We start from the raw sequence: 9,213 nt of genomic DNA, 5'->3' as shown, positions 1-9,213 counted from the left end.
CTACTGGCCCTCCCACACCACTTCCAGCAGCATCTGGTCTCCCATCTAGGGACCAACCAGGAACAACCCTGCTTAGCTTTAGAAGCAGGCCAGCAGTGGGATGCAGGGTGGTAGGCTTCTGGCAGCATATATGCCATTCCCTATTCTTTCATTAGAACCAAAGCAGCTGACCCCATGCTCTTCATGCTTCCCTGTGATCTCAGTCTGTTATGTCCAGTCCAGTTGTGGTAAAAGACAAACTGAAATCTGGTCACCTGTTCATGGCCCTGGCCTGCTGTTTCTAAACAAGGAAGTTAATGTCCAGCCACTCTGCTAGGGACCATGCAACTCTTCCTTTCTAGGAAGCTGGCCTGGGCTGGCAGTGGGACAGAGAGAGGAAGTTTTATTTTCTACATCCACTATTTGTCAGGTCTGGACTGGATGGGGGGGATACATGGGGGTCGGAGGGGGCCTGGATGATTTCTATTTTAGGCTCTGTGACGGAGGGAAGGAGGGTCCATCTCTAGGAAGGTTTTGGTCCGTCTCTTACCTTTGACCAAACCCATGACATCAGAAAAGAAGGAAGGGCACCAGAGCAGGCCAAGAGAATAGAGAGGAAGTCTTGTCCTTGGGATGTGACAACGTCATCCCTGACTCTGTCCCCTCTCAACCTTCTTAATAAGGGTCGGATCCTTTTTTTCACATTTCGCCTAAACTGACATACCCAAACCTAACTGCCTGTAGCTCAGGACCTGAAGCAAGGATAGGCATATTCTTGATACCATTTGAAAGGAAGTTTGTGGAAATGTGAAATTAATGTAGGAGAATATAACACATTAGATCTGGTAAAAGATAATAAAAGAATTCTCCATTATTTTTTAAATGCAAGAGAAAGGCCATTATCTGACTTAGGACTCTAGGCGCAATTTAGCTTTTGGCCACTAGATGGCAGCGGTGTATGTGCAAAGTTTTAGACTGATCCAATGAACCATTGCATTTCTGTTCAAAATGTTGTATCAAGTCTGCCCAAATGTGCCTAATTGGTAACTATATACATTTTCAAGTACATAACTGTGCACTCTCCTCAAATAATAGCATGGTATGTTTTCACTGTAATAGCTACTGTAAATTGGACAGTGCAGTTAGATTAACAAGAATTTAAGCTTTCTGCCCATATAAGATATGTCTATGTCCTGGGAAAATGTTTTGTTACTTACAAAGTCATGCTAATCACAGTAGCGCACATTAGCTCAACTGTCCCGAGCGTGGGAAACTGATCTTCAGAGATCTTTAAGAGGTTTTAACACCCTCCTTAGCTCTGTGTTTCTTGGAAATTTGACACGTTTTTAATCAAGACTGTCAAACCCCATACTCGCAGGGAAAGCTTTTTGCCATAGTTTTGGTTGGTTGATTGACAGAAGCCGTTAGGGGGGGGACTTCTCTACAAACTCACTTCCATTGTAGATTGGTGACGAGTCTTTGTCCTTGTTTATTCAAGGTAATTGGCACCTACATATTCTCCAACATACCTCACACGGTTTACTTTGAAGTACAACAACAACATCAATAGCAGTGTTCCTCAGAATAGCAGCGTACAGCATACTGTATGATGCTTTAGATGATTTGGGAACCCAATCAAGATGCGTGAAGTGGTTCCATTGTACACAATGGAGGGTCAAAGTCAAAGAGGCAGGCAAGATGAATGAACTTCCCGTGCACTGACCTCATGTCATTCCAGGCCCGTCACGTTACAGCAGTGGGATCAAAACAAACCCTTTGTAAACTGATCTCCATTCGGTGCCGAGTAGAAACCCTTTGACAACAACAGCCAACAAAACAACAAACCACGAGGCAAAAGGGCAGAAAAACACCAGAGGAAAGTCCATTAAAGGCCATTGACAAAATGCTTTGTGACCTAAAAGAGAGACACATGAGGTTGCCATTGTGCTTCTTTTCTGTTGGGAACACCTCTCCAAATCCAAGGCCATGCAATTTTTTAAACATGATTTAAAATGTTAACAGGAAACCAGTGGATGTAGGTTGTTATATTGTATAATGTACTATTGCAGAGAGTATTTGTAATCTCTGTACATATTGAGACAAAATGAGAGAGCGATTGAGCTATGGGAGTTCCTCAAACTCCCATGCACTCATGGCATTCCTAGCCAAGGTTTTACTCTGCAGTGGCAAACACCAGTCAGAGAAGGAAAATATTTACACATCTATCATGTTTCAAGAAAGACAAGAAATATTCCTTTTGGAATAGCTGGAATTCCTCACAGACATACCAACTGTTTTTTTCAAGCAACACAGATGCAAAGTGTTGAGCTCCACTTGACACAAAGTACCACAGGCTCGGAATGTTCCCTACCATATACACTGAGTGTAAAATACATTAGGAACACCTGCTCTTTCCATGACATAGAGTGACCGGGTGAATCCAGGTGAAAGCTATGATCCCTTATTCATGTTACTTGTTAAATCCACTCCAATCAGTGTAGATGAAGCAGAGGAGACAGGTTAAAGAATGATTTTTAAGCCTTGAGACTATTTAGACATGGATTGTGTATGTGTGCCATTCAGAGGGTCAATGGGCAAGACAAAATATTAAGTGCCTATGAACGGGATATGGTAGTAGGTGCCAGGCGCACCGGTTTGAGTGTGTCAACTCTTGTGTTACTGACTTGTTTCACCCTCGACAACTACTATGATTATTATTATTTGACCATGCTGGTCATTTATGAATATTTGAACATCTAGGCCATGTGCTGTTATAATCTCCACCCGGCACAGCCAGAAGAGGACTGGTCACCCCTCATAGCCTGGTTCCTCTCTAGGTTTCTTCCTAGGTTTTGGCCTTTCTAGGGAGTTTTTCCTAGCCACCGTGCTTCTACACCTGCATTGCTTGCTGTTTGGGGTTTTAGGCTGGGTTTCTGTACAGCACTTTGAGATATCAGCTGATGTAAGAAGGGCTATATAAATAAATTAGATTTGATTTGATGTGTCAAGAACTGCAATGCTGCTGGGTTCATCACGCTCAACAGTTTCCCGTGTGTATCAAGTATGGTCCACCACCCAAAGGACATCCAGCCAACTTGACACAACTGTGGGAAGTACTGGAGTCAACATTGGCCAGCATCCCTGTGGAATGCTTTCAACACTTTGTAGAGTCCATGCACCGACCAATTAAGGCTGTTCTGGGGCAAAAGGGGGTAGAACTCAATATTATGAAGGTGTTACTAATGTTTTGTACACTCAGTGTAGGTATGGGCTATTCTATAATATGTGGTATGTCTATGGATTGTGAACATCATGTTGTTTTTAACTCAACATGTTTACAATTACTGCAAATATGTCAGTCTATTTTAAAACCATTTTACATTAATCAAAAGTAGCACAAACTTTGAAAAACAAACACATAGCATGTCATCCCATTATAAAGGAAACTGCATGCTTTACTGGCAAAACACAGAGTGATTCACAATGGGAGGGGACAACAGGAGCTCAATATTTATTCAGAAAACCCCAAATCGAGATTAATTCATATTTGCAGTCAGTATGAACCATGCTATACCTGCTCTGTTTTATGAGAATATAGCCAATACCTTCTTTTGACAAACTGACCTTTATAAAAATAGAACACTATGATCGTCCCACAACAATGGGAGAGGGAAGTGTTTGAAAAGGAAAATAGATGCTTTCAGAGGTTTAACTAAAGGATCAAAGCCCCAGTATCAGATTTATCATCTCATCAGCAACAAGTGATATTGTCCTGTGTATTGTTAACTTCTGTAGTTGTATTGTACATGCTGTAGAACTCCATTTTCCATTCATGGCAACAGGTGAATCACGGCAACTGTGGAGGGTGTGTCGATGACATACAGTTGAAGTCGGAAGTTTACATACACCTTAGCCAAATACATTTAAACTCAGTTTTTCACAATTCCTGACATTTAATCCAAGTAAAAATTCCCTGTCTTAGGTCAGTTAGGATCTCCACTTTATTTTCAGAAAGTGAAATGAGAATAATAGTAGAGAGAATGATTTATTTCAGCTTTGATTTCTTTCATCACATTCCCAGTGGGTCAGAAGTTTACATACACTCAATTAGTATTTGGTAGCATTGCCTTTAAATTGTTTATCTTGGGTCAAACGTTTTGGGTAGCCTACCACAAGCTTCCCACAACAAGTTGGGTGAATTTTGGCCCATTCCTCCTGACAGAGCTGGTGTAACTGAGTCAGGTTTGTAGGCCTCCTTGCTCGCACACGCTTTTTCAGTTCTGCCCCCAAATTTTCTATAGCATTGAGGTCAGCGCATTGTGATGGCCACTCCAATACCTTGACTATGTTGTCCTTAGGCCATTTTGCCACAACTTTGGAAGTATGATTGGGGTCATTGTCCATTTGGAAGACCCATTTGCGACCAAGCTTCAACTTCCTAACTGGTGTCTTGAGATGTTGCTTCAATATATCCACATAATTTTACTTCCTCATGATGCCATCTATTTTGTGAAGTGCACCAGTCCCTCCTGCAGCAAAGCACCCCCACAACATGATGCTGCACCCACGTGCTTCACGGTTGGGATGGTGTTCTTCGTCTTGCAAGCATCCTGCTTTTTCCTCCAAACATAACGATGGTCATTATGGCCAAACAGTTCTATTTTTGTTTCATCAGACCAGAGGACATTTCTCCAAAAATTGTATGAAATGTATGCATTCACTACTGTAAGTCGCTCTGGATAAGAGCGTCTGCTAAATGACTAAAATGTAAATGTAAAATGTAGTCTGGCTTTTTTATGGCGGTTTTGGAGCAGTGGCTTCTTCCTTGCTGAGCGGCCTTTCAGGTTATGTCGATATAGGACTCGTTTAACTGTGGATATAGATACTTTTGTACCTGTTTTCTCCAGCATCTTCACAAGGTCCTTTGTTGTTGTTCTGGGATTGATTTGCACTTCTCGCACCAAAGTGCGTTGATCACTAGGAGACAGAACGCGTCTCCTTCCTGAGGGGTATGATGGCTTCGTCGTCCCATGGTGATTGTACTTGCATACTATTGTTTGTACAGATAAACGTGGCACCTTCAGGCGTTTGGAAATTGCTCCCAAGGATGAACCAGACCTGTGGAGGTCTACAATTTTCTTTCTGAGGTCTTGGCTGATTTCTTTTGATTTCCCCATGATGTCAAGCAAAGAGGCATTGAGTTTGAAGGTAGGCCTTGAAATACATCCACAGGTACACCTCCAATTGACTCAAATGATGTCAATTAGCCTATCAGAAGCTTCTAAAGCCATTGCATCATTTTCTGGAATATTCCAAGCTTTTTAAAGGCAGAGTCAACTTAGTGTATGTAAACTTCTGACCCACTGGAATTGATACAGTGATACAGTGAATTATAAGTGAAATAATCTGTCTGTAAACAATTGTTGGAAAAATTACTTGCACAAAGTACATGTCCTAAACGACTGGCAGAAACTATAGTTTGTTAACAAGAAATTTGTGGAGTGGTTGAAAAACGAGTTTTAATGACTCCAAGCGAAGTGTATGTAAACTTCCGACTTCAACTGTAACTGATGCAACAGTGCCTACTGTACCAATTGAATGTCTCAACTCATATCTCAACATACACCTGCAGTAGCTGATCCCCAGGCACATGCACAGATAGGGATTAACCAGTGCCCTCACAGCTTGTGGTGTAAAACATTTGTATGAAGTACCTTTACATTCTATTTGGAGTCTCTTTTCATTGTTCATTTAAATTTTACATTTAACGTTGCGAAATGCAATTAAAATTAGCTCTTGAATCTCTGCCACGCCCTCCCGCCCCAAAAGCGCACTTGTCTGACTTGCGTGCAGTGGGGAGACTTAAATACTGGTAGGAGGCTACTTTAGAGTTTAGTAATTGATTTTGTTTTTATTAACCCTCCCCCCTCTTCAGAGGACAAATATCTTTTTAAAAATTACAGCTTTTTTGCTACATTACATACATTTTACATATATATTTTACATACATGGTACTTTTATACCAGCATTCACATAACAATAAGACATTAGCAAACATAAGCTCTTTAATCACAACCCTCAGCCACTCTCAGCCCATCCCACCTATCACCATAGACCACCCTCATTTGGTTTCCATGTGCCATATATATTTCAATTATGCTGTGATGTTTTAATTATTTTTTTTACCTTTCTTAATCATATATTATCCACAGATTGTGAGCTAAAGATGAAACCTTTACTATGAGTATTATTATATTATTTATTGACTGACTATGGCTTTCCAAATCGCCCAACACTGCTATTTGGAAGGTACATCTTTTGTGCATGTTGTGATTTTTTAACCATTCCTGAACCTGTGACCAGAAACAAGCTACATAGAGGCAATACCAGAATAAATAACCTATTGATTCTGTCTCTTCACAGCAAAACCTACAGAGCTGAGATTGTTGTATGCTCCATGTATATAGCATTCTGTTGGTGGCAAGAATTGTATATAATAATAATATAATAATAATATAATATATAATAATTTAAATTGAAAAACTCTAACAACTTTTGAGTTGTTTCTGTCATGTGTGTCGCTCACTGTTAGGGACAAAAAATGGGGCAATTAGACTGCATATTAGTAAGAAGCAGATCAAGTAAAGCTTAGTTTGTTTCGAAAGCTAGCTAGCTAGCTAGATAGCAGATTTACATCATAATTCGCTATGATCAGCTGATAGCCACTCTTTGCCTGATGTCAATAATCTCTCAGCTCTGTGCCCAGGAGTCACTGGCACTAGCTTGCCTACAATGTGTGATGAGTGAGTGTGCTGTTTTTGCAGAAAATAAATAAGCCTATAAATGTTGAGGTTTTGGCTACTTTTTCCCCCTATTTTTTTTGTACCAGTAAACATCAATTGATCATGTAATTCCAGATACGTGAGGCTAGCCTCATGATATCTCTCAATATTGCCAACCATTAATTGGATATTTGAGTGATATAAAATAAAAGTTAACTATACTTGACAAGTGTCATGACTGTCCTGTGAGGATTCGAATGGGCCAGATCAGCTTGGCAATGGTTGACAGTAACCAGACCTTCGCTCACCCACAGAAGAGGGGAGGAGGGAACTGGGACGGTTTGACAGCTCACACCCTGTCGAAAATTAAAGAAGAGGAGATCCAGAGAGATTTCCCTCTCCAAAATCCACCAAGGAATATGCTTTGTTAACAGACCACATTGTTAACATATGGTTATAAAGGAAATACTGTAACTTGGAAAGTATATCCCCTTTATCTGTCAAGTTTCCAACCTTAACGTTGTTTATGAGATATTAACAATTATGAAAGTGTTTTTGTTAAGATAGGAATGTGCTTTTAGGAGCCATAAGAAAATATATTTCCTATAAACTGTGCATAGTAAGTAGCCATGCCCCAAGTGAGGTCAGAGAGCATGTCAGACTGACAGAACCACCCCCTTTGGCCAGAGTGCAAAAAAGGATTGGCAGAGAGATTAACATTAGACCAGAAATACGTGGAGCTGTTAGCTACACGTTTGAAATGTTTGGAATGCTTCACGAGGTGAAGAAAATAAACTCACCTCCCAGACTAGACCAGAACATCACCAGGCTACAGCTTTGCGTAAAGTGGTTCAAACTCTGACTATCAACACGAGGTGGAGAGAGGAGAAAACTCCCCTCTCTGACAATCACTGGCATGGCTGATTAGCTGTCTGAAGTCAAATATCTACAAAAGCGAACTCTTTAAACCATCCTACTAGTCTTTTCAAATCACTGTATTCTCTTACTCTCATCACCAATGGAAACCGTCGACATGGCTGGCTAACCACTTCCAAGGAACATCTTCCAGAGTGAACAACAGTAAGAAGATGGAAAAGGGGGGACCCCTTTTGGACAATCAGAGCCTTACAAGCATGCCGCTGAAAGGCAACCCATCACTCTTCCTAAGGAGGGTTGGATTCGACAGAGATAAATGGCGAATGGCATTCACAAATAAATACATTCATGATTTCTTACTCCAAATGGACGGCGGTTCATGTGCGAAGTATATAATTGCTGTTAGAATAGTATCTAAAATGTATCAATGACAAGTGTCTATTTTCCTCTCTCTCTCGCTCTCTCTCTCTCTTTCTCTCTCCCCCTTGTCATTTTCTGTGAAACAAGCCGCCATATGTTGTGTCCTTTTTCTCATGTATTAAGTGTATGTTTATTCTGTGTTATTATTCAGTTAGCTAGTAAATAAATAATTAAACCAATTTGTGTAGTACTGAATTATAAGTAAGGCTGGGGTTTTTAAAGATCCAAGAAGGTTACAACTGATCAGAATGATATGACAAGAGGTTATGATTAATATGTTGACTGTTTTATCGATGTAATAGGTAAAGATCTTTAGAGATTAATTCGGGAGATGGTAACTCTTTAAACAACTGCTCTCGTGGTGCCCTAATGAGTTAATTGTGACATGATTCATTTAAATCGGGTAACAATTAAACATAGTTAGTTGATTAAATAAATAACCGTCATCAGATTAATGAAAGTAAAGTCAGGACACAAGTAGGAATGGTTTAGATTAACTTCCCATACTTTGGGCTCTGCCTCTCAAGCAGCAGAGTGCGGATTTGCTGTACTGTTAGCTAGCTGATAATGTTCACTTTGCAAGCTACTGGTAGGAACTTTGTAGAGTTGGCTAATAATAGTGGTAAGTACTTTTCTTTTTCAATCAACGTAGACCTACCTAACGAAGGGGACTAACATGATCCTCTTTTCAACATTGTTTGTAAGTGTTTAATCATGTCTGCTACTGACAGACATGATAAGCAACATTGATTGATGGACCACAGCAAATTGGCTAGCTAGTTCATAACAGATCACGCCAACATGACTACATTTACACTTAAGCCATTTAGCAGACGCTCTTATCCAGAGCAACTTACAGTAGTGAATGCATACATTTCATACCATACTTTTTTTTTTTTTTTTTCCTGTGCTGGCCCCCCGTGGGAATTGAACCCACAACCCTGGCGTTGGTTTCCTTAACTGGAAACCAAGCGGATCAAAAGCCTATAAGAATCTTACGAGACACTACAGTCAGTAATTGTTACTGATGCTTTACCCTGGTCTCCTGAAACGTATTGTGGCTCGCATGTCATATTACAGGGGATAGAGACAAACAGTACCTGTACCATTACACTGGGTCCACTTAGTGTCAGACTTGGTATCAGGACGTTTCCGT

Source organism: Salmo salar, chromosome ssa03 (genome assembly GCF_905237065.1).
Source record: "Salmo salar chromosome ssa03, Ssal_v3.1, whole genome shotgun sequence".
Taxonomy (NCBI): domain Eukaryota; kingdom Metazoa; phylum Chordata; class Actinopteri; order Salmoniformes; family Salmonidae; genus Salmo; species Salmo salar.
The sequence above is the reverse complement of the archived record's forward strand: the minus strand, read 5'-3'. Positions refer to the sequence as shown.